Genomic DNA, 27,782 nt, shown 5'->3' with positions numbered 1-27,782 from the left:
GCTCTGTGTATTTCAGTGTGTGACAGCATTGTCTATAGGGCACGTACATTTTAAACTTTGATGGTTCATGGGTACTGTAGTCCTCAGTGGATGAACGCCTCTGTTTCAGGACTGACCTGGTCAGATCTGCTTACAATCCTCTGATCAATTCCAAACCATGCAGGCCAAAATCAGCTCAGTGCCATCCATATAGGGGCTATCTGCTAACCGTCAGAGCATAGTATTCATTTGCTACTGTACTTGAATCCCCACTGCTTCCACCTGAGGCTGATACTGTTTAGGGTGGCAGTTATAATGGTTATTGGAGTGTCCCAATAGCATTGCTAGTAGGTTGAGTAACATACTCAGCTGTGCAGTGACAACACATCTAGTAATTCCTGCTGGTTTAGCCACAGGGTGTGGTCGCTGACACCATTCTTGCCGCCTAAGCAAAACAAACAAACACGTTCAACGGTATTCATTGCTTCCGAGAGCCTAACTTCTATCCAAGGTGTGGCTACATACTAGCAGTTGTGTTTAATTATGAGGCATTCATGCTAACAGTGCCCCAATAGCATCTCACATATTTTTTGAATACTCATCACAAATGTCTCAGATAGGCAATGTAGATCAGTTTTCCCTTTTAAACTCCTCTATCTCAAATCTAGTCCAATCTACTCTAGCTTAGTCAAGTCTCGTTTTAGTACAGTATATGTAAAGGTTGAAAGTCCACACTAGTTGTGACCAGTGTTGGGCTGAATTCCATTTAAATTTAGGAAGTCAACTGAAATTCCAGTTCAATTCCTGAATTGAAATTAAATATTATTTTGGCCGCAACTGTTTTGAACTATGAGTTGACAGCATCTGTGTGAAGAGCTGTCGGATCTTACAGGCATTATGGGGAAATGACAGGTCAAAGTGTCAGGCTCAAGGGCAGGTCACCTCTTCTATGTGTCGTTATTAAAATACCCTCTTTGTGAAAGACAACTCACTGATAAGCTATTCTGTGTCTACCTTTAGTGGTGGTGTCACTTTCAAGAGTAGACCTAGAAGCAACCATGTCTAGAGCTAAAGCCAGATATTATTGATCTCTGATTGCCTGGGGACATGAGTTCCTGTATGGATAGGTGGTAACTATAAATATAGTTGTACACCACAAAAGCATCATATCGGATGGACTCATTTTTAACCTATAATAATTGGGTGGGTACTTATATTTGTCCTACTGTAAAACTTCAATTAATAGCCCAGGTGTGTATTTGCTTAAATCACTGGACACAACAGGTGCTTATTTGAGCCAGGCTTCTATTTGAGCCAGGCATATATTTGAGCCAGGCATCTATTTCCTTAATGCACACAGCTTTTGCTCATTTGCATAGTTAATTGTTTAATTCCAGCATTCACTTCCAGCGTTTTTATCAATTTCTTCATTTCCTGCACTGTGTTATGATTTACACACTATGTCACGTTTCTTTTGTCTTAGTATGCCTCAATTTCGAGAAAAAAATTACTTTCTTGACAGAATAATTATTCATCTCTTTGACTGTGCATTTTCGCCAGAAATCTACTGATTTCTTGGGGTCTGTACTTCCAAAGTTGTTGACTGTTTTTATGTGTCAACGCCGTTGAAAAGATGGGACCAAGGTGCAGCGGAGAATGTATTCATCTTGACTTTTAATAGAAAAAATGAACACTTTACAACAAACAAAAAACGACTAGCAACAGTTCTGTCAGGTTATCAAGAACTAAACAGGAAAATAACTACCCACAAACCCCAACGGAAAAACAGGCTACCTAAGTATGGCTCCCAATCAGCGACAACGATGTACAGCTGTCCCTGATTGAGAGCCATACCAGGCCAAAACAAAGAAATACAAAAACATAGAAAAAAGGACATAGAATGCCCACCCAAATCACACCCTGACCAAACCTAAATAGAGACATAAAAAGGCTCTCTCAGGTCAGGGCGTGACATGCTTGCCAGTTAGCTAGAAGTATTCCGCTGTTTGCAGCCAAAGGTTAGCAGTTTCTTACTGGCGATAAAAAGATTGCCATAATTTTTTCAGAGTCATTACTGAATTATCTAACAAAACAAACATTAAACCTTCCAAACAATTCATGGTAACCTTGTAAACAATTAATTTAGACCTGGGTTTATTTGAAACAGGCGTTTATTTGCTGAAATGTGTGTGGTTGCCGGCTATTAAAAGGGACAGGCGGCTATTTGAGACCCGGCTTTTAATTGTTTTACGGTATTTCATACATGTACAGTACAAGTGTGTAATGTCACATACACCGGATTGGTGCAGTGAAATGTATTGTTTATATTGGGTCAGCCATATTAGTACAGAGCCCCTGGAGCAAATTAGGGTTAAGTGCCTTGCTTAAGGGCACATCCAAACAGATTTTTCACCTTCTTGGCTCAGGTATTAAAACCAGTGACCTTAAAGTTGAAAAAACATTATTTTTTAAAATAAATAAAAGTAAGCTTTTAAATGATATCAATCTAATGTTTACAGTGATGAAGACATGGATGTCTCATGGTATGCAAAATCGCACCTTTCTGAGCACTTCTACAATGGGCAAATATGGAAGGTTTCGTTCAAATGAAAAGGGGTGCTGTAAAAAAATGATTGAATTCAAATGGATTTGCTCCAAGAGATCATCCCCTACTATGTAAACCATGTCATAGTTGTCAATCACTCAATCTGAAAAGGTGTAGTGGAGAGGGGGATTTGCTCTATGGTGCCTGTATCATTATCTCTTTAAGTGACCGCGTGTGTGTGTGTGTGTGTGTGTGTGTGTGTGTGTGTGTGTGTGTGCGTGTGTGTGTGTGTGTGTGTGTGCGTGTGTGTGTGTGTTTCACAGCAGGCTGGCCGTGTCCAGTGTGACTGTGTAATTATGAGCGTGGCCTGATCCTGCCTCTGTAATTACATGACTGTCAGTGGAGTGGGTAGATGCAGCAGACCCTCTGTGTGATACTGTGAAGGGCTAAGAGAATGGCCTGCCTTTCTCATGTGATTTAGTAGTTCACATGTGTTTTTATGTAAAGTTCAGGCAACTGGGCAACAGGTTCTCAATACAAAACCAGTTCCTAATATTCCTAATATTTGGTATACTCAGTGTATAATCTACAGCCATTTTATTATTATTAGATAGTTGGACATGTTTTGGTGAAGCAGTGATGGGCAAAATCTAGTCTAAGTATTTTTCATTAGATTGTGTTGAACCGTTTCACATGCCATTCTTGGTTGAACCTTTTCTACTATTCTTTACTGTAAGACAAAGGATACTTTTTTAGTGGATAGTCCAGTATCCAACCACCCTTCAATTCTTCCATGTAGTTTTAAAGCAAAAGGCGTTGCTGAACATTGGTTCAACACATTTCTATTACACCAACGAGAAGTATTTGGTCATTGTGGCTTTTAACATTCATCCCACTGACTTTCGGTATGCCCCCTGCTATTTTCCATTAACTCTACCTTAGTTGACGAAACACAGAGACATAGGGTTTCCCTACCACAATACACCTCTCTGAAAAGGTGACAAAAAACTGAGCAGTGACAGACTTCCTTACTGTGCGACTTATGCACTAAATTCATTCGCAGGTGTTCTGTGCGTCTGAACTACCAATGTTTTCATCTTTGCTGGAAACAGAAATGGCACTATTCTCATTAAAATAAGAGTTTTCCAGGGATTTCAAGATGCTACTGAGATTATTTTGCCAAGGCTCGGAAAAAATGTATTTGATAGTATATTCTTTTCAAGGCTGGACATTTCAAAGGCCTGTGAGTGTGAGCAACTAATCACACATTTTTCTGCCAAGAAAGGCTGCTTTATCATTCATGTTTGATGGAAGGTCGACTTGTTGGCACAATTTCCTTTGTTTGTGTGTGTGTGTGTGTGTGTGTGTATGTGTGTAGACTTAAACAGAGCTCTTTGATTAAATATCAAAGGGGACAGAGTTTGCTGCCCTCATGTTTGCCCCAACCTATAAATACACAACTAGCTCTATTAGCCTTTGGCACCAGGAAAAAGGTTGTGTTTGAACAACCCAGAAACATACACACGCACGCATGCACGCTCGCACACACACATTTACATTTTATATAGTGAGAGATAATTTGTGTGACCGAGCAAATGCTATGCCAAATAGCATGAAGGAAACAGTCTTCAGTCATTCATGAGAAGATGATGTGCCCTGACTCTTCTTTCATCCTAGTGTTGGCAAATATTGTTTGCTGGTAGTTGTCTGGTAATGGCTGTTACTTCAAGTCCTACAGCTTAGTGAGTAGTTTGTGGGAATTGATGGTATTGAAAGGCGAGCTACAGTCTATGAACAGGATGCGTGAGTAGGTGTTAGGTGTCTCTAGAGATTGCAATGTGGAGTGCTGTGTTGACAGCATCTTCAACAGACCTATTAGCTCTGTAGGCAAATGAGTGGGTCCATCAATGGGGATGAGCATGGTTTTAAGTAGGCCAGGACTAGGCTTTCAAATGCTTTCATGGCCACAGATGTCAGGGCGACTGGTCTGAAGTCATTGAGTTAGGTTGTTTTGGGTGATTTGGGGACATAAAGAAGGAAGGATACTTTAAAACACTGTGGTACTGTACACTGGCATAAGGAAGTGTTAAAAATGTCAGTGAACACTGGAGCCAGTTGTTCTGAACAGTGGTGGAGCACAGCTGGGCAAATTGATCCGGCCCTTCTGCTTTCCTTATGTTTTGCTTTTTGAAAACAGTTCTGACCTCATCCTCCTTTATGGTGAATGCTGGTGGGAGGGGAGATACCTGAAGTGGGGGGTTGAGTGTCTGTGCACTTGTTTCCTCAAACCGCACATACAACATATTGAGTTTATCTGGGAGGGGTGCTCATTTGAAGGGGGAAGGTCAGTTTTCTGCAATTTGTCATCTCCTGTAAGCTTTTCCAGACTGATCTGGAGTCATTGGCAGTGAATTGTGCTTCTAGTTTTTTTTGTTGGTTTGTTTTGGCCTTCCTTATTGCAGAGCACAGTTCATATTTGGCTGATTTGAAGTTCATATTTTACAAAGTTATTTTCCATATGTAGTAAAGATAGCTATTTTGAGAAGCATGGCTTGTTGTTGTCGCATGTCGTTGCAGTTTTTGTGGGAATACACATCTCTATACGGAACCAGATGTATGACATCAGTGTCTATGTACTGATCGAGTGTGGTACATGACGCTCTGAAGGTATCCCTGTGGATGTACTGTGGAGTTGGCACACCAGCGCTGATTAATCATGAAACAAATACCACCGTCTATTCATTTTAGAGAGAATTTGATTGACCTGCTGGCTCGGTAGATGGTCAAAACCGGCAGAGTCCCGAGTGATCGGACGTTTGATAATAGCAAGGCAGGCAGAGGGGGCCGGTAGAGTATTCCGGCTCGCTTCCATGTCCGGGTGTATTCCCAGCTGTAGGCAGTGACTGCCCAGGTATGTTGTTAGTCAGTAATTCCACAGGTAACTGAAATATGTGGGGATGTTGTGGACTCCAAACGATTTCTCCCTGATGTTAAGTAAACTCAGCAAAAAAAGAAACGTCCCTTTTTCAGGACTCTGTCTTTCAAAGATAATTCGTAAAAATCAAAATAACTTCACAGATCTTCATTGTAAAGGGTTTAAACACTGTTTCCCATGCATGTTCAATGAACCATAAACAATTAATGAACATGCACCTGTGGAACGGTCGTTAAGACAATAACAGCTTACAGACAGTAGACAATTAAGGTCCAGTTATGAAAACGTAGGACACTAAAGAGGCCTTTCTACTGACTCTGGAAAAACACCAAAAGAAAGATGCCCAGGGTCCCTGCTCATCTGTGTGAACATGCCTTAGGCATGCTGCAAGGAGGCATGAGGACTGCAGATGTGGCCAGGGCAATAAAGTGCAATGTCCGTACTGTGAGATGCCTAAGACAGCGCTACAGGGAGACAGGACGGACAGCTGATCGTCCTCGCAGTGGCAGACCACGTGTAACAACACCTGCATAGGATCGGTACATCCGAACATCACACCTGCGGAACAGGTACAGGATGGCAACAACAACTGACCGAGTTACACCAGGAATGCACAATCCCCCCATCAGTGCTCAGATTGTCCGCAATAGGCTGAGAGAGGCTGGACTGAGGGTTTATAGGCCTATTTTAAGGCAGGTCCTCACCAGACATCACCTGCAACAACGTTGCCTATTGGCACAAACCCACTGTCGCTGGACCAGACAGGACTGGCAAAAAGTGCTCTTCACTGATGAGTCGAGGTTTTGTCTCACCAGGGGTGATGGTCGGATTCGCGTTTATCGTCAAAAGAATGAGCGTTACACCGAGGCCTGTACTCTGCAGCGGGATCGATTTGGAGGTGGAGGGTCCGTCATGGTCTAGGGCGGTGTGTCACAGCATCATCGGACTGAGCTTGTCATTGCAGGCAATCTCAACGCTGTGCGTTACAGGGAAGACATCCTCCTCCCTCATGTGGTACCCTTCCTGCAGGCTCATCCTGACATGACCCCCCAGCATGACAATGCCACCAGCCATACTGCTCGTTCTGTGCGTGATTTCCTGCAAGACAGGAATGTCAGTGTTCTGCCATGGCCAGCGAAGAGCACGGATCTCAATCCCATTGAGCACGTCTGGGACCTGTTGGATCTGAGGGTGAGGGCTAGGGCCATTCCCCCCCCCCCAGAAATGTCCGGGAACTTGCAGGTGCCTTGGTGGAAGAGTGGGGTAACATCTCACAGCAATAATTGGCAAATCTGGTGCAGTCTATGAGAAGGAGATGCACTGCAGTACTTGATGCAGCTGGTGGCCACACCAGCTACTGACTGTTACTTTTGATTTTGACCCCCCCTTTGTTCTTGGACACATTATTCAATTTCTGTTAGTCACATGTCTGTGGAACTTGTTCAGTTTGTCTGTTGTTGAATCTTGTTATGTTCATACAAATATTTACAAATGTTAAGTTTGCTGAAAATAAACGCAGTTGACAGTGAGAGGATGTTTCTTTTTTTGCTAATTTTAGTTACAAATGACTATATTTGTGTAAACTTGTAGACCTCCATACGAATAACACCGACAAAAGTGAGAGACACAGAATCAGAGCTTGTAGAGTGGCAAGGCTCAGTACCGCCATCTGAGATTAGTTTTTCACTTTCATAGCATATAGAAAATGATCAAGCAGAACATCAATTTCCTCTTCAAATGACTATTCTACTGCAGCACATTGCCCACTGAAGTAATTATTCCCTGACCCAATACAACCCAATCTCATTCTAGGCACTCTGCCTGGAATAATAATCTGTCAAGGAGAGGAATGAAAAATAAAACAGTAATGTCTATCTCCTCTCTCACCTTAGCTGTAAAGCAAATACTCATTAGTGCATCCATTTGCCTCCATTGTAAATACAACAGGAAACGTTTGGAGTAATTATTTTCTAAAATTGTATTTTTTTGTCTCTGTAATTTGACTAGAGCTTTTTCTGGCATTGGTGGTATTTTTAGGACTATCTATACCTGACTAACTGCTAATTCGTTGTAGCAGCGATGCAGTGCATTCGGAAAGTATTCAGACCCCTTTACTTTTTACACAATATGTTATGTTACAGCCTTATTCTAAAATGGATTAAATAAAAAAAATCCTCATCACTACACACAATACTCCATAATCGCAAACAAAAACTGTTTTTTAGAAATGTTTACAAATGTATTAAAAATTTAAAAAAACTGAAATACCTTGTTTACATAAGTATTCAGACCCTTTGCCCTGAGACTCGAAATTGAGCTCAGGTGCATCCTGTTTGCATTGATCAACCTTGAGATCTTTCTACAAGTTGATTGGTGTTGGTTGTTCACCTGTGGTAAATTCAATTGATTGGACATGATTTGGAAAGGCACACACCTGTCTATATAAGGTCCCACAGTTGACAGCGCCTGTAAGAGCAAAAACCAAGCCATGAGGTTGAAGGAATTGTCAGTAGAGCTCCGAGACACGATTGTGTTGAGGCACAGATCTGGGGAAGGGTTCAAAAAAATGTCTGCAGCATTGAAGGTCCCCAAGAACACAGTGGCCTCATCATTCTTAAATGGAAGAAGTTTGGAACAACCAAGACTCTTCCTAGACCTGCCCGCCCAGCCAAACTGAGAAATCTAGAGAAGGGCCTTGGTCAGGGAGGTGACCAAGAACCCAATAGTCACTCTGACAGTGTTAATCTCTGTGGATATGGGAGAACCTTCCAAAAGGCCAACCATCTCTGCAGTACTCCAGCAATCAGGACTTTATGGTAGAGTGGCCAGACGGTAACCACTCCTCAGTAAAAGGCACATGACAGCCCTCTTGGAGTTTGCCAAAAGGCACCTGAAGGAGTCTCAGATCACGAGAAACTAGGTTCTCTGGTCTGATGAAACCAAGATTGGCCTGAATGCCAAGCGTCACGTCTGGAGGAAACCAGGCACCGCTCATCATCTGGCCAATACCATCCCTAATGTGAAGCCCGGTGGTGGCAGCATCATGTGGTGGGGATGTTTTTCAGGGACTGGGAGACTAGTCAGGCTCGAAGGAAAGATCAATGGTGCAAAGTAAGGAGAGATCCTTGACGAAAACCTGCTCTAGAGCGCTGAGGACCTCAGTCTGGGACAACGGACCTAAGCACACAGCCAAGACAAAGCACGTCTCTGAATGTCCTTGAGTGGCCCAGCCAGAGCCCGGACTTGAACACGATATAACATTTCTGGAGAGACCTGAAATAGCTGTGCAGCGACACTCCCCATCCTCCCTGACAGAGCTTGAGAGGATCTGCAGAGAAGAGTGGGAGAAACTCCTCAAATACAGGTGTGCCAAGCTTGTAGCGTCATACTCAAGGCTGTAATCTCTGCCAAAGGTGCTTCAACAAACTAATGAGTAAAGGTTCTGATTTCTTTGCATTGTTGTTATGGGGTATTGTGTGTAGATAGATGAGGGGGGGGGGGAAACTATTTAATACAGTGAGGGGAAAAAAGTATTTGATCCCCTGCTGATTTTGTACGTTTGCCCACTGACAAAGAAATGATCAGTCTATAATTTTAATGGTAGGTTTATTTGAACAGTGAGACAGAATAACAACAAAAAAATCCAGAAAAATGTATGTCAAAAATGTTATAAATTGATTTGCATTTTAATGAGGGAAATAAGTATTTGACCCCTCTGCAAAACATGACTTAGTACTTGGTGGCAAAACCCTTGTTGGCAATCACAGAGGTCAGACGTTTCTTGTAGTTGGCCACCAGGTTTGTACACATCTCAGGAGGGATTTTGTCCCACTCATCTTTGCAGATCTTCTCCAAGTCATTAAGGTTTCGAGGCTGACATTTGGCAACTCAAACCTTCAGCTCCCTCCACAGATTTTCAATAGGATTAAGGTCTGGAGACTGGCTAGGCCACTCCAGGACCTTAATGTGCTTCTTCTTGAGCCACTCCTTTGTTGCCTTGGCCGTGTGTTTTGGGTCATTGTCATGCTGGAATACCCATCCACGACCCATTTTCAATGCCCTGGCTGAGGGAAGGAGGTTCTCACCCAAGATTTGACGGAACATGGCCCCGTCCATCGTCCCTTTGATGCGGTGAAGTTGTCCTGACCCCTTAGCAGAAAAACACCCCCAAAGCATAATGTTTCCACCTCCATGTTTGACGGTAGGATGGTGTTCTTGGGGTCATAGGCAGCATTCCTCCTCCTCCAAACACGGCAAGTTGAGTTGATGCCAAAGAGCTCCATTTTGGTCTCATCTGACCACAACACTTTCACCCAGTTGTCCTCTGAATCATTCAGATGTTCATTGGCAAACTTCAGACGGGCATGTATATGTGCTTTCTTGAGCAGGGGGACCTTGCGGGCGCTGCAGGATTTCAGTCCTTCACGGCGTAGTGTGTTACCAATTGTTTTCTTGGTGACTATGGTCCCAGCTGCCTTGAGATCATTGACAAGATCCTCCTGTGTAGTTCTGGGCTGATTCCTCACCGTTCTCATGATCATTGCAACTCCACGAGGTGAGATCTTGCATGGTGCCCCAGGCCGAGGGAGATTTGACAGTTCTTTTGTGTGTCTTCCATTTGCGAATAATCGCACCAACTGTTGTCACCTTCTCACCAAGCTGCTTGGCGATGGTCTTGTAGCCCATTCCAGCCTTGTGTAGGTCTACAATCTTGTCCCTGACATCCTTGGAGTGCACTTTGGTCTTGGCCATGGTGGAGAGTTTGGAATCTGATTGCTTCTGTGGACAGGTATCTTTTATACAGGCAACAAACTGAGATTAGGAGCACTCCCTTTAAGAGTGTGCTCCTAATCTCAGCTCGTTACCTGTATAAAAGACACCTGGGAGCCAGGAATCTTTCTGATTGAGAGGGGGTCAAATACTTATTTCCCTCATTAAAATTCAAATCAATTTATAACATTTTTGACATGCGTTTTTCAGGATGTTTTTGTTGTTATTTTGTCTCTCACTGTTCAAATAAACCTACCATTAAAATTATAGACTGATCATTTCTTTGTCAGTGGGCAAACGTACAAAATCAGCAGGGGATCAAATACTTTTTTCCCCCACTGTATATTTTAGAATAAGGCTGTAACGTAACAAAATTTGGAAAAAGTCAAGAGGTCTGAATGTTCTTCCAAATGCACTGTACATTCTTCACATTCATTGTTTTTCACAATTTCTTATCACAGCACTGGCAAACCATAGTTAACCAACTCCCTGACCAACATGGCTGACCTTTGTCCCATCATAAGAAGGTTCATGTCCATTGTAGTATTCTAATTCTTAATTCTATAATAGGAGCACAGTCATATTATGGAATCCTCTTTCCCTAATCCCCATGACAACAATGTCACTGTGGTTAAAAAGTAGTTCCAACGTATCAGTCCATCTGTAGGCTCAGAATGACTTTAATCCCAGTGTTTGTGTTGTCACGCTTGTCACAAATGGGAGCTGACTGTGAACAGTGTGGAGGGATTACAGTCGGGAGTGAGGGAGTGAGGGTCGAGACTAGAGAGAATAGGTGCCGGTTGCGCTATAGACCAGGGGTAAATTTGTTAAACATTGCAGATAGAAATGTAATGAATAGTGCTGACATGATTCCCTATTGTACCTGAAAGACAATCATATCTGTTCTACACAATACATTTCTATATAAAAGTTCTGGAATGCTACACTTGCACCCCTCTTAATAGTTCATTAGCAATGGTTCACAACGCAGTCCGCCATGCTCAGTTTATCAAAAATAAACCTTCACTATTTGGGAGTATAAATGACTCAGCGTGTACATATCCTTTCTGCATTCAATTTGTCTTTCTTTAACTAGTCCCTGAGATAAAAAAATGGACATGCGTACACCACTGAGATGTGTGCTGGCCATGGCCAGTCTGGCTGATACAATCGACAGACAAGATTTGGCTTTTAGGGTGATGCGAGTAGATTTGATAGGTATGCGATTGGGGAAAATAGCTAATCTTTCCTACTGGACTGTTTATCAGTCACTGTCTGTCACGCTCTTCTCCAAACACACTCCCAAAAGTGCAACCCTCATTGCTCTGGGGACCTGGAGCATGAAATATGCTTGCCAGTGTGGGGCATGTCACATTCCTTTATGTTAGACTGTAGATTTCTCGGGCTAGATGGAGTATTTGCTAGATGGGGCATTGGCCACTAGTCTGTCCTGCTGTGTGTCTGAACTGTGTGTAGTTGCCTACTGTGAGTGTATTGCAGTTCTAACCCTGACATACATGATCATCATGCCTGCTAAATTTCAGAGGCATTTCTCACCATGAATTGGCTTTACAGGTTTAACTCTATACCCAGGTTGTGAATGTTATTAGCATCTTCATCATCTCTATGTTTTGACTGTCATCATAGAGTTAAGGTTGTATGTCAGAGTGGGGGTAGTGGTGTAGCCTCTGCAGAAAGCACACTCCAGCTCATCTTATAAATGAGTCCCGACTCCCCCTCATCACTGTCTCCATCAATAAGGAATGTTAGCTGGATTTTTGTAATGGAGTGCCCCCGGAGCTGCGTCCCCTGCACTTTTCATATTCGTCACGCTGGCCGACCCCGTAATGTCCTCAGGCGTCTCCAGCTGATTGTTCTGCTTATGTGAATTGACTAGCTAAGGACTCTCCAGACGCAGCAACACTGCATTCATCAGTAGTCAGAGCTCAGCCAGCGAGCGCTATGATCCACAGCCACTGATGGATTCACTATCAATGGCCCGTAAAGATATGTTTGTGCGTGTGGGGGGGGGTGTTAGTGTGTGTACGTGTGGTCAGTAAGGTCATGATTACTGTGTTATTTAGATTATACAGAACGCTATCTATATCAACCCATACAGCATGATGTTATGTTGTCATTCAGGTAACCCCTTATAAAGCAGCATAAAGCAAATATCAAATACGGTGTATTTGCGGCAGTATGTGACTCTTCCATAAACCTAAACTGAAGTAGACAGACTAGCCGCATGTACCCCTCCTAGACTGGAAGGTCAGCACTGGGTTAATGCTTACAGCTGACCTACAAAGGGCAACACTGATCAATACCCCATCCAACTTGTGTGTGTGTGTCTTTGTGTGCAAGTCATGTGGGGACATGGTCAAGCAATACCTCCCACCACTACGCACCTCTCAATAACCTTCCCACTCCAGTTGGTTAAATATGGCATTCACAACAATTCCACCTTAAATAGATCTATTTACTTTTTTCTTATAGAGATGACCATAGTTATACAGCTCTATGAGCAATGTGGAGCAGGGCTTTTACTTACAGTTCAAAATGCTAGTGACACATCCATTTGTTTCACATCTTAACCTCTAAGATGAACCTCTTCCCGAGAGTCACATGGAGAGTCACATTCACTGGAGCAAGGGCGTGCTAACCAGGCTTTGGTGTGTGTTATCCCTATGCAGTCCCACCTTGGAAATTGCAGACATTTCTGTTCGGTTTATTACCAAGGCAGGTAGAATGTATCACCTTGAAAAGGAGCCATTGCCTTCTGCATATGTAAAAACCACCACGCTTGAACAAGGACTTTGTTTCAATCTCCCTCCCACTGACCGTGGGTTTGAACACTGACTTTTTAATGTTCTGTGGAATCAATGATAAAATCCATTAAGTATAACTCATTCTCAGGCTGCATTCTGTGGCTGGAGAAGAGCATATGGGATGGGAGAAATGTGACTGTGTTGTGAGTGTGCAGTATTCTGGTGTGTTCGCTACCCATTGGCACAATGGCACAACCATGGAGACAGACAGAGGCTCAATTCCAAATCAATCTCTTGGCCCTATCCCTAAACCCTTGACTTCTCCTCATATAGCTCTTGGATAGGTATCAACAATGTGGTATTAGTCCTTGCCAGGCCTTTTAGATCTGCTTGAGTCAATAGGGGCCTAGGGATAGGGAGCGAGGGATTGGTTTGGAGTTAGGCCGGAGACAGAACCTGTCATGGCCATCTAGGTTTAATTGACATACCCACAGCACAGTGCAACTGTCTTCTTCAAGTCTTCAGGCATCATCAGTGATGAGACAGAGATGAAGTTCACGAGGGAGGCCATGGCTCAGTCTATTGTTGTCTGGGAGCCCTAGGGGGTAAAATATTTGCTAATACTTTACTTGAAGTGTTGTAAAGGTTTCCTAGAAATGAAAATGCTTTATTCATCTTTTGAATTAACTTTTTCTTCTTGTATAATATGGTAATGAATAAGTAAATGATTTAATGATAAAACTCATAAGACTATATTTGGAATATAACAACTTCTTAATTAAAGTGGTGGTTGAGACAGGTTAAGCTTTACTCAGCAAGATTATCTCTTAATGATTTTACCAAGCCCATCTGTTTGAATTTGATATTCAAGCACTGCATTGCCATAGCTCGACTGCTGCCAAGTCCAAAACAAATAGGAGGAAGTAGGCTGTTACCTCCTGTCAAGAATGTACTTGCCGCTCACCGCATTCCTGACCCGGACTATTCTTTCATTCCCCTTTTGATTCAATACATTCCTCTTTTGGGTAGTTCTATTGTTCTTCCTGGCTCTCATACAATGGTTCTTGCATTGAGCGCCTTGGATAAGGCTTAGATAGCCTTCTCAATCTCAGAGGAGGAATGTTTAGGAGCCCTGTTAGCGAACCCTTCCATAAACACTGCATCTTTTCCTGTTATTCACTGTCACATTCTTTAGAAGACTCATTTGTTTTGAAGGAATGATCTCTTGGCACTGTAGCTGTCATGGTGGCTTTGTCACGCTGGTATAAAGGATTCAGGAGACAGGCACAGGAATGCGTAATAGGGTTATTTCTCCCAAATTATGACATGTCGAGGAAAAGGCACGGGGACGAAGACCAAACAAACACGTACACAACACACAGGGTTGAAACTCAAAACAAAAGAGCGAGGAGTGCCTTGAATAAATAACACACACGCACAATGATTAACGCACGGGATGAGACCCGTAATCACCTGCGCAATCCACAAGGGCACGAAACCCCAAACACACAGCACAGTTACTCACACACACCAACACACATAGTAACAATAATTGACAAGACCATGGAAACCAAAGGGCACATAGATAGATACAAATACTAATCAGTGGGAATAGGGGACAGGTGTGCGTGATGAAAGTTCCGGAGGGATCCATGACAGGCTTGTCCGTTTATGGTCGTATTGCTGCAAAGAAACAACTTCTAAAGGACACCAATAAGAAGAAGAGACTTGCTCGGGCCAAGAATCACGAGCAATGACATTAGACCGGTGGAAATCTGTCCTTTGCTCTGATGAGTCCAAATTTGAGATTTTTGGTTCCAACCTCTGTGTCTTTGTGAGACGCAGAGTAGGTGAACAGATGATCTCCGCATGTGTGGTTCCCACTGTGAAGCATGGAGGAGGTGTGATGGTGCAGGGGTGCTTTGCTGGTGATACTGTCTGTGATTGATTTATTTAGAATTCAAGACACACTTAACCAGCATGACTACCACAGCATTCTGCAGCGATACGCCATCCCATCTACTTTCCGCTCAGTGGGACTATCATTGGTTTTTCAACAGGACAATAACCCAACACACCTCCAGGCTGTGTAAGGGCTATTTGACCAAGAAGGAAAGTGATGGAGTGCTGCATCATATGAATTGGCCTCTACAATCACCCGACCTCAACCCAATTGAGATGGTTTGGGATGAGTTGGGTTGGACCGGCATGCGAAGAAAAAGCATCCAACAAGTGCTCAGAATGTGGGAACTCCTTCAAGACTGTTGGAAATGCATTTTAGGTGAAGCTGGTTGACAATGTCAAGAGTGTGCAAAGCTGTCATCAAGGCAAAGGGTGGCTACTTTGAAGAATCTAAAATCTAAAATATATTTATTATTTAACCTCTCTGGGCTAGGCAGGACGAATTCGTCCCACCTACGTAACAGCCAGTTGAAGCCTGTGGCGCGATTTTCAAAACCTTAAAAATCCTATTACTTCAATTTCTCAAACATATGACTATTTTACAGCTATTTAAAGACAAGACTCTCGTTAATCTAACCACACTGTCCGATTTCAAAAAGGCTTTACAACGAAAGCAAAACATTAGATTATGTCAGCAGAGTACCAAGCCAGAAATAATCAGACACCCATTTTTCAAGCTAGCATATAATGTCACAAAAACCCAGAAGACAGCTAAATGCAGCACTAACCTTTGATCTTCATCAGATGACAACCCTAGGACATTATGTTATACAATACATGCATGTTTTGTTCAATCAAGTTCATATTTATATCAAAAACCAGCTTTTTACATTAGCATGTGACGTTCAGAACTAGCATACCCCCCGCAAACTTCCGGGGAATTCGCTAACATTTTACTAAATTACTCACGATAAACGTTCACAAAAAGCATAACAATTATTTTAAGAATTATAGATACAGACCTCCTCTATGCACTCGATATGTCCGATTTTAAAATAGCTTTTTGGTGAAAGCACATTTTGCAATATTCTAAGTACATAGCCCAGGCATCACGGGCTAGCTATTTAAACACCCGGCAAGTTTAGCACTCACCATAATCATATTTACTATTATAAAAGTTTGATTACCTTTTGTTGTCTTCGTCAGAATGCACTCCCAGGACTGCTACTTCAATAACAAATGTTGGTTTGGTCCAAAATAATCCATAGTTATATCCAAATAACGGCGTTTTGTTCGTGCGTTCCAGACACTATCCGAAATGGTAAATAAGGGTCGTGCGCATGGTGCAATTCGTGACAAAAAAAATCTAAATATTCCATCACCGTACTTCGAAGCATGTCAACCACTGTTTAAAATCAATTTTTATGCCATTTTTCTCGTAGAAAAGCGATAATATTCCGACCGGGAATCTCCTTTTCGGCAAACAGAGGAAAAAATCACAAAGACGGGGGCGGCCAGGTCACGCGCCTAAGCCCAGAGTCCCTTGATCGGCCACTTGAGAAAGGCGATAATGTGTTTCAGCCTGGGGCTGGGATGACGACATTCAGGTTTTTCCCGGGCTCTGAGCGCCTATGGACGACGTAGGAAGTGTCACGTTAGAGCAGAGATCCTTAGTAAAAGATAGAGATGGCAAAGAAGTTCCAGAAATGGTCAGACAGGCCACTTCCTGTAAAGGAATCTCTCAGGTTTTGACCTGCCATTTGAGTTCTGTTATACTCACAGACACCATTCAAACAGTTTTAGAAACTTTAGGGTGTTTTCTATCCATATGTAATAAGTATATGCATATTCTAGTTACTGAGTAGGAGTGGTAACCAGATTAAATCGGGTACGTTTTTCATCAGGCGGTGTAAATACTGCCCCCTAGCCCTAACAGGTTAACATTTCTTTCTTTTTTTTTTTTAACACATGATTCCATATGTGTTATTTCATAGTTTTGATGTCTTCACCATTATTCTACAATGTAAAAATATAGAAAACCCCTTGAGTGAGTAGGTGTGTCCAAACTTTTGACTGGTACTGTATACAGTGCATTCGGAAAGTATTCATACCCTTTGACTTTTTCCACATTTTGTTAGAGACTTGTCCGAAGCAACACTTGCATTGTCTTGGCTGTGTGCTTAGGGTCATTGTCCTGTTGGAAGGTGAACCTTTGCCCCAGTCTGATTTCTGAGCGCTCTGGAGCAGGTTTTTATCAAAGATCTCTCTGTTCTTTTCTCCGTTCATCTTTCCCCTGATTCTGACTAGTTTCCCAGTCCCTGCTGCTAAAAAACCTCCCCACAACATGATGCTGCCACAACCATACTTATTGGCCAGGTGATGAGTGGTGCCTGGTTTCCTTCAGACGTGAAGCTTGGCATTCAGGCTGAAGAGTTCAATCTTGGATTCATCAGACCAGTGAATCTTGTATTTCATGGTCTGAGAGTCCTTTAGGTTGATTGATTGATCCAATTTTTGAGACAATTCTTTTAAATACATAAGGGCGCTCCAGCCGGTGACACCTCCACATACAATTAAGAAAATCATCAAGGATAACACATTAAAGCTGAAAAGCTTATTTCCACTTTGGTCCTTTTGGCAAACTCCAAGTGGGCTGTCATGTGCCTTTTACTGAGGAGTGGGTTCTGTCTGGCCACTCTACCATAAAGGCTTGATGTGTAGAGTGCTGCAGAGATGGTTGTCCTTCTGGAATGTTCTCCCATCTCCACAGAGGAACTCTGGAGCTCTGTCAAAGTGACCATCGGGTTCTTGGTCACCTCCCTGACCATGGCTCTTTTCTCTCGATTTCTCAGTTTGGCTGGGCGACCAGCTCTAGGAAGAGTCTTAGTGGTTCCAATCTTTTTCCATTTAAGAATGATTGAGGCCCCTGTGTTCTTGGGGACCTTCGATGCTGCAGAAATATTTTGGTACCCTTCCCCAGATCTGTGCCTCGACACAATCCTGTCTCTGAGCTCTACTGAAAATTCCTTCGACCTCATGGCTTGGTTTTTGCTCTGACATGCAATATCAACTGTGGGACCTTATATAGACAGGTGTGTGCCTTTCCAAATCATGTCTAATCAATTGAATTTACCACAGGTGGACTCCAATCAACTTATAGAAACATCTCAAGGATGATCAATGGAAACAGAATGTTTGCACTTGAGCTCAATTTTGAATCTCATAGCAAAGGGTCTGAATACCTATGTAAATACGTTATTTCATTTTTTTCTTCTAAAAACCTGTTTTCACTTTGTCGTTATGGGTTATAGTGTGTAGATTTATGTGTTATTTAATCAATTTTAGAATAAGATTGTAATGTAACAATGTGGAAAAGTGAATGGGTCTGAATACTATCCGAGTGCACTGTATATCCTGTATATACATTGTCTACTAATATTGTACAATCTGTGTGTTGCTTCATTGGCCTGGGCTATTGTTTGTTTGAATTCAAGAAGAGATTCATCTCAGTTTGTCAGTGTTAAAGTAGCCACTCATTTCGGTCATTTGTGTGGTATTAAAACAACACATCCCCGGGGCCGATGATTTCTTAATCCGGGCCTGTCAATTTATATAGACTTGCTTTGGTCAAAGGGGATGCCATGATAAGAGAAGGGAAGTACTTGTGACTAAACTGAACTACTGGTTGTTAGAACCAAATGCATCAGTACTAGCTGTGCTGATTTATTGGCCTCCTAAGCTCTACTCTGACCTTCTTTCTAAACTATCTGAGCTACCAATACACCTGAGCCCCTTGTGCCCTGCTATGCTAGTGCTTGGTGATTTCAACATACATGTCGACTCCCCTGACTGCACTCTCTACTCTCCTGGCTGATGTCCTGGACTCCAACTTTGGACTCCAACAGCATGTAGACTTTTCCACCCACAACAAAGACCATACTCTGGACCTGATCTGTACTACAGGGGTGGATCTGGCCAAACTGGATGGAAATGAGTCAGGGCTGTCCAACCACAAATTCATCACCTTCATCCTAGTTATTCCTGTACCCAACTCAGCCCTAGAAACACCCCATTCATTTAAGGAGTCTCAAAACTATAAACACAACCCAGCTTACTGAATCCATCTCCAACCTGCCTGTTACTGACTCTGTGGCTCAATACAACACTGCCTTGGCCTCCACACTGGATGAAGTTGCTCCTTTGAAAACCTGCCTGGTGTCTTTCGACAAATCTTCTCCCTGATACACTGAGCTACTCTCTCGCAAATCAACTGGCCGTTGTCTAGAACGACAGTATAAAAAGACTAAGCTAACAGTACATGTGCAGATGTATGACAAACATAAGAAAGACCACAAAGAGCCCTTAAATGCAGCTCGGACATCTTATTACTCCTAACTGATCAGCAATGGCAGTGGTAACTTCCGGGTGCTGTTCTCTACTGTGAGCAAGCTCCCTCAACTCGTGAACAACTCGGCAACCTCAACCTCCCCAGAAAGGTGCAATCAATACCTTTGCTTCTTCCAACGCAACATTGAAAACATCAATAACACTATCCTGTCCTCTCCAGCCCCTGTAGGTGATCTGCCCAGTACTACGGTCCCGCACCTTCACCACAGTCACTGCAGCTGATGTAACCACCTGGTTCGGACAATTAGGCCCCACCACTTGCTCACTTGACTCTATCCCCACCTCCTGAGTCAAGACCTGCTTCCCTGCTCTGGAATCTTTCTTCACGGAAATCATCAACAAGTCTCTCACCACTTGATGTGTCCCTCAACTCAAACTGACCGCAGTCACACCCGTACTTAAAAAGCCTGGATAGACACAGCACAGAGAATGCCTTGGTAAGGGTCACCAATGACTTCCTCATTAATGCCAAATCTGGGGCTGCCAGCATCCTCATACTGCTGGACCTCAGCATAGCATTTGGCACAGCCACTGCATGGAGAAGCTCCTCGGCCTGTCAGACACTGTCCTGGACTTATCGCACTGATTGCTCCTAGTTTGTAGCTCTCAGCCCTAGTAGGTCAGACACAGGGGTGGTCTGCCTTGGGGTCCTCTCAAGGCTCGGGCCTAGGACCACTACTGTTTTGTATCTACATGCTACCACTGGGAAACATCTTGAGGGAACACAGACTGGGCTTTTACCTTTATGCTGACGACACTCAGCTGTATGTCTCCACAAACACTGACACTGCCAATGCACTCCTGGTCAGTTGCCTGCAGGACTTCAAAGCGTGGATGAAGCTGAGTTTCCTGCAGATAAACTAGAAAAAGACAGTGGTCTTCCTGATAGGCAATCGCTCCATTATTAACCTCTACAGGATCGGTCCCACCAACGCGGGACGGAGTGAGCTAACATAGGCTGATGTGATTAGCATGACATTGTAAGTAACAAGAACATTTCCCAGGACATAGACATTTCTGATATGGGCAGAAAGCTTACATTCTTGTTAATCTAGCTGCATTGTCCAATTTAGTGTAGCTATTACAGTGAAATAATACCATGCTATTGTTTGAACACAGTGCACAGTTATGAACTTGAAAATGTATTAATAAACCAATTAGACACATTTGGGCAATCTTGATACATTTTTAACAGAAATGCGATGGTTCACTGAATCAGTCTAAACCTTTACACATACACTGCTGCCATCTAGTGGCCAAAATCTAAATTGTGCCTAACCTGGAATAGTACATTATAGCCTTTCTCTTGCATTTCAAAGATAATACAAAGAAAAACTATTTTTTCTCATGATCTTTTACCAGATCTAATGTGTTATATTCTCTAACATTAATTTCACATTTCCACAAACTTCGAAGTGTTTCCTTTCAAATGGTATCAAGAATATGCATATCCTTTCTTCAGATCCTGAGCTACAGGCAGTTAGATTTGTGTATGTAATTTTAGGCGAAAATTGAATAAAAGAGACCGATCCTTATTAACAACATCAGCTGCTACAGCCTCAATATTGATGGTGTCAAGGTCCTCCCCTCCAGTGGGGTGCGTAACCTGGCAATCCTCGCAACCTGACGCAAAGGTTTTCTCGGGAACGGGCCCAAATCCCGTCATTTGCGTGAAGAAAAGACAGTGAAAAAGGAGGAGCAGGTCAGGCTCCCATCTGAGAATTTGTTGGCAAGAGAGTAAACCTCCAATACCATCTGTTCTATTGGCCAACGTGCAATCATTGGAATACAAAATGGCCGATATGTGATCAAGACTATCCTACCAACGGGACATTAAAAACTGTAATATCTTATGTTTCACCGAGATGTTGCTGAACGACGACACGGATAATATAAAGCTGGCGGAATTTTCCATGCATCGACAGGACAGAGAAGCTACATCTGGTAACATGAGGGGCAAGGGGTGTGTCTATTTGTCAATAACAGCTGGTGCGTGATGTCTAATATTAAAGAACTCTCGAGGTGTTGCTCATCTGAGGTGGAGTACTTTATGATAAGCTGTAGACCACACTATCTACCAAGAGAGTTGTCATCTATGTTATTTGTAGCCGTCTATTTACCACCACAAACCGATGGTGGCACTAAGACCTCACTCAACAAGCTGTATAAGACCATAAGCAAACAAGAAAATGCTCATCCAGAAGCGGTGCTCCTAGTGGTCGGGGACTTTAACTTCTCTGGGCAAGGTGGGACGTGGCCGTTCCACACTATTCAACAGCCAGTGAAATAGTATGGCGCGAAATACAAAACAGCAAAAATATCATAATTTCAATTTCTCAAACATACAACTATTTAACACCATTTTAAAGATACACTTCTCCTTAATGTAACCACATTGTCTGAGTTCAAAAAGGCTTTACAGCGAAAGCAAAACATTAGATTATGTTAGGAGAGTACATAGACAAAAATAACGACACAGCCATTTTCCAAGCAAGGAGATATGGCACAATAACCCAAAACACAGCTAAATTAAGCACTAACCTTTGACGATCTTCATCAGATGACACTCCTAGGACATCATGTTACACAATACATGTATGTTTTGTTCGATAAAGTTCATATTTATATCCAAAATACAGCATTTTACCTTGGCGCGTGATGTTCAGAAAATGTTTCCCACTAAAACTTCCGGTGAATGAGCACATCAATTTACAAAAATACTCATCATAAACGTTGACAAAATACATAACAATTATTTTAAGAATTATAGATACAGTACTCCTTTATGCGCTGTGTCAGATTTTAAAAAGCTTTTCGGCGAATGCACATTTTTCAATATTCTGAGTACATAATCGCCATCAAAGCAAACTATACAGACACCCGTCAAGTTCTGGGGTCACCTAAACTCAGAATTAGTATTATAAATATTCTCTTTGCTGATGTTCGTCAGAATGCACTCCCAGGACTGCTACTTCCACAAGAAATGTTGTTTTTGTTCGAAATAATCCATATTTATGTCCAAATACCTCTGTTTTGTTCGTGCGTTCAGGTCACTATCCAAAGGCATAACGCGCGAGCGCAATTCGAGACACAACAAGTCATAATGTTCCATTACCGTTCTTAGAAGCATGTCAAACATTGTTTATGATCAATCTTTATGGTATTTTTAACGTAAAAATGTGATAATATTCCAACCGGACAATAGCGTATTCATTCCAGAAGAAAACTAAGGAAAGGTGCGCTCGCGGGATCGCGCATTACCAATCCCTTTGTCCCCAGGCAGTCCACTCATTGACTGAGCTACTATTCTCTGCCCGGTTACAGGACAACGATGAAAAAACTTTCCGAATGCTTTTGACAGCCAATGGAAGCCTTAGGAAGTGCAACGTGACCCCACAGACACTGTAGTTTCGATAGGGATTAGAAAGAAGAACTACAAATCTCAGATCTCCCACTTCCTGGTTGAATTTTTCTCAGGTTTTTGCCTGCCATATGAGTTCTGTTATACTCACAGACACCATTCAAACAGTGTTAGAAACTTCAGAGTGTTTTCTATCCAAATCTACTAATAATATGCATATTCTAGTTTCTGGGCCAGAGTAGTAACCAGTTTAATTTGGGTACGTTTTTCATCCGGCCGTGAAAATACTGCCCCCTACACTTTAAGAAGTTAATGCAGGTTAACTTAAATCCATTTGACCTCATTTCTACCAACATGTCACATCTGCAACCAGAGGAAAACTATTACGAACTACAAAGGGAAATCCAGCCGCAAGCTGCCCAGTGAAGCGAGCCTACCAGACGAGCTAAATGCCTTTTATGCTCGCTTCGAGGCAAGCAAAACTGAAGCATGCATGAGAGAACCAGCTGTCCCAGACTACTGTGTGATAACGCTTTCGGTAGCCAATGTGAGCAAGACCTTTAAACAGGTTAACATTCACAAAGCCGCGGGCCAGACGGATTACCAGGACGTTTACTCAAAGCATGCACGTTGTTTTCACTGACATTTTCAACCTCTCCCTGACCGAGTCTGTAATACCTACATGTTTCAAGTAGACCACCATAGTCCCTGTGCCCAAGGAAGCGAAGGTAACCTGCCTAAATGATTACCACTCCGTAGCACTCATGTCGCTAGCCATGAATTGCATTGAAAGGCTGGTCATGGCTCACATCAACAGCATCATCCCGCGTAGCGTAGACCCATTCCAAATCATATTCCACCCCAACAGATCCACAGATGATGCAATCTCAATCGCACTCCACACTGCCCTTTCCCACCTGGAAAAAAGGAGCACCTATGTGTTAATGCTGTTCATTGACTACAGCTCAGTGTTCAACACCATAGTACCCACAAAGCTCATCACTAAGCTAAGGACCCTGGGACTAAACACATCCCTCTGCAACTGGATCCTGGACTTCCTGACGGGCCACCCCCAGGTGGTAAGGATAGGCAACAACACGTCTGCCACGCTGACCCTCAACGCTGGGGCCCCTCAGGGGCCCCTCACATCAAAACCTATTCCCCCTCAGGAGACTGAAAAGGTTTGGCATGGGTCCACAGATCCTCAAAAAGTTCTACAGCTGCACCATCGAGAGCATTCTGACCAGTTGCATCACCGCCTGGTATGGCAACTGCTCGGTATCTGACAGTAAGAGGTTAGTACGTACGGCCCAGTACATCACTGGGGTCAAGCTTCCTGCCATCCAGGACCTATATAATAGGCGGTGTCAGAGGAGTCATAGACTGTTCTCTCTGCTAGCGTACGGCAAGCGGTACCGGAGTGTCAAGTCTAGGACCAAAAGGCACCTTAACAGTTTCTACCCCCAAGCCATAAGACTACTGAAAAATGTATCAAATGGCCACCTGGACTAATTACATTTGTTTTTACTCTGCTGCTACTCGCTGTTTATTATCTATGCATAGTCACTTTACCCCTACCTACATGTACCAATTACCTCGACTAACCTGTATCCCCACACATTGGCTCGGTACCCCCTGTATATAGCCTCGTTATTTTATTTTGTTAGTTTTTATTATTTTTTACTTTAGTTTATTTGGTGATATATATATATATAAAACTCTTCTTGAACTGCATTGCTCTTTAAGGACTTGTAAATAAGCATTTCACGGTAAGGTTGTATTTGGCGCATGTGACAAATAAAGTTTGATTTGATATTTGACAGTCACTCTCGTTTGAAGCCCGCTTCAAAGTGTGACCAAAGTTTAAAAAAAAATTAAATTAAATCAATGGAACATTGCCAGGTTATGACACATGCTGCCACAGCCTACAACTGAGCGACTCATCCACTCATTTATCTCATACCGTCTGGACTATTGTGATGCCCTGTTTGTTGGTGCATCTGCCAAGTGCCTAAGAAGGCTACAATATTCCCAGAACTGTGTCCTCACTCACACCTCACCCCGCGAGCACATCACTCCAGTGTTGTTCAACCTTCACTGGCTCACCATATTCTCATGCATTGACTTTAAAATCCTGGTTCACACCTACCAAGCTATCCAGAACTCAGAACACATGTATCTGTCTGACCTTATCCTACCCTGTTGCCCCACACGCAACCTTCACTCCTCCAGGTCCATCTACTTTCAGCAGCCCTGGGTGACAGGGCTTTCAGTTGTGCAGCTCCTTGGCTGTGGAACACACTTACAATCGCTGTCAGGGCTGCAAATCAAATCAAATGTATTTATATAGCCCTTTTTACATCAGCCGATGTCACAAAGTGTTTATACAGAAACCCAGCCTAAAACCTCAATGATCAAGCAATGCTGGCTAGCAACGGTGGCTAGGAAAAATTCCCTACGAAGGCAGGAACCTAGGAAGAAACCTAGAGGAACCAGGCTTTGAGGGGTGGCCAGTCCTCTTCTAGCTGTGCCAGGTTGAGATTATCAGAGTACATGGCCATTAAGCCCAGATCGTTCTTCATGATGTTCAAACATTCATAGGTGACCAGCAGGGTCAAATAATAATCACAGTGGTTGTAGAGCAGGGGTGGGAAATTCCAGTCCGCGAGGGCCTGATTGGTGTCACAGTTTTGCCCCAGCCCCAGCTAACACACCTGACTCCAATAATCACCTAATCATGATCTTCAGCTTAGAATGCAATTTGATTAATCAGCTGTGTTTGCTAGGAATGGAGAAAAAGTGTGACACCAATCAGACCCTCGAGGACTGGAGTTGCCCACCCATGTTATAGAGGGTGCAACAGGCCAGCACCTCAGGAGTAAATGTCAGTTGGCTTTTCATAGCCGAGCATTCGGAGGGAGGGAGGGAAACAGTAGGTCCGGTGAACAGGTTCCATAGCCCCAGGCAGAACAGTTGAAACGGGGGGGTGGGAGAGATGGGAGAATAAGATCACACACAGGACACCAGTTAAGACAGGATAATTTCACCAGGTAGGACAGACTGGCCCTAGCCCACATAGACTATTGCAGCATAGATGCTGTGGGGGGTCGGGGGACACTGTGGCCCTGTCCGACGATACCCCCGGACAAGGCCAACCAGGCAGGATATAATCTCACCCAGTTTGCCAAAGCACAGCCCCCACACCACTAGAGGGATATCAACAGACCACCAACTTACTACCCTGAGACATGGCTGAGCATAGCCCACGAAGATCTCCTCCACCACACTAGCCCGAAGGGGCGCAAGACCAGAAAGGAAGATCACATCAGTGACTCAATCCACTCAAGTTGAGTACAGCGACTGGCCTCGTTTAAGGCACAGCTAAAGACTGAGCTGTTCAGAAAAGCTTTCAAGGACCTACACTGCGTGTACCAAACATTAAGAACACCTTCCTAATATTGAGTTACACCCCCCCACACACAGGAAGCTGTTGCGTGTGAAAAACACAGCAGCGTTGCAGTTCCTGGCACCTACTACCACACCCCATTCAAAGTTAACTAGGTGTCTGATAGCTATTGTGCAGTGACGTCACCTTGAGACCTATAAGTACCATTGCACCAGAGCCACAAAAGGCTTTTCTGGTCTCAGAGGTATTGATGATGCTTCTTGAGTGGCATTGTGTTGGTGTGCAAAGGGGTTGTGAGGTTGCACCCAGATTGGGATGGAATTTCCACTCTGCTACACCTTAGCATCTCGTTCCCCACTCAATGAGTCAGCAGAACGAGAACTCTACAGGGACATGGAGCACATTAATTGATTTTGTCTCCCCAATTGAACCCCCCTCCCCATCTCCCTCTTTCACTCAGTCTGAAGAGGGGAAAACAATCAAAAAATGCACCCCCCTCTAGACAGTTGCTGTCATTCCCTATCAATTTAGACCTCAGTTTCCATTCCAGCCAAGTCCAATTTCAGCAGCCTCGTGGCCGCCAGACATTGACAAATCAAATCAAGTAAGATGTTATTTGTCACATGCTTCGTAAACAACAGGTGTAGACTAACAGGGAAATGCTTACTTACAGGCCCTCCCCAACAATGCAGAGATAAAATCAAAAAATTATACAAAACAATTATAACACGAGGAATAAATGCACAATGAGTAACAATAACTTGGCTATATACACAGGGTACCAGTACCGTGTTGATGAGCAGTTTTATGAGGTCATTTATGTAGATACAGTGCCTCGAGAAAGTATTCACACCCTTTTTTCCACATTTTGTTGCGTTAAAGCCTGACTTTTTTGTCACTGACTTACAAACAATACCCGATAATATCAAAGTCGAATTATGTTTTTCTAATTTTTTACAAATGTAATTAAAAAGCAAAACCTGAAATGTCTTGAGTAACTAAGTACTCAACCCATTTATTATAGCAAGCCTAAATAAGTTCAGGAGTACAAATTTGCTTAAGTCATAATAAGTTGCATGGTCTCTGTGTGAAATAATAGTGTTTAACATGATTTTTTTATGACTACAGTACCTCATCTCTGTACCCCACACATACATTTATCTGGAAGGTTCCTCAGTCAAGCAGTGAATTTCAAACACAGATTCAACCACAAAGACCAGGGAGGTTTTCCATTGCCTCGCAAAAAAGGGCACCTATTGGTAGATGGGTAAAAACATTTTTTTCACAAAAAACAGACATTGAATATGCCTTTGAGCATGGTGAAGTTATTAATTACACTTTGAATACATCCAGTCACTACAAAGGTACAGGCATCCTTCCTAACTCAGTTTCCAGAGAGGAAGGAAAACCGCTCAGGGATTTCATCATAAAGTGACTGTTTTAAACTGTTACAGAGTTGAATGGCTGTGATTGGAGAAAACTGAGGATGGATCAACAACATTGTAGTTACTCCACAATACTAACCTAAATGACAGAGTGAAAAGAAGGAAGCTTGTACAGCAAAAAAAATATTATCCAAGGCACTAAAGTAAAACTGCAAAAAATTGCAAATCCAACACAACCCATCTGTGAGTACCACTCTTCATATTTTCAAGCATGGTGGTGGCTGCATCATGTTATGGGTATGCTTGCCATCGGCAAGGGAGTTTTAT

The 27,782-nt window shown here is 43.0% G+C and overlaps 1 protein-coding gene across 5 annotated transcripts in view; it reads left to right on the top strand.

The window, feature by feature from the left end:
* LOC106572161 (kazrin) overlaps positions 1-27,782 on the top strand; it is a 235,850-nt gene that overhangs the window by 157,126 nt on the left and 50,942 nt on the right. The gene's annotated exons all lie outside the window — the stretch shown is intronic.

The sequence above is a fragment of the Salmo salar genome, chromosome ssa15 (assembly GCF_905237065.1).
Source record: "Salmo salar chromosome ssa15, Ssal_v3.1, whole genome shotgun sequence".
Taxonomy (NCBI): Eukaryota; Metazoa; Chordata; class Actinopteri; order Salmoniformes; family Salmonidae; genus Salmo; species Salmo salar.
Note: the sequence above shows the minus strand (reverse complement) of the source record. Positions and strands in the feature narration are given on the sequence as shown.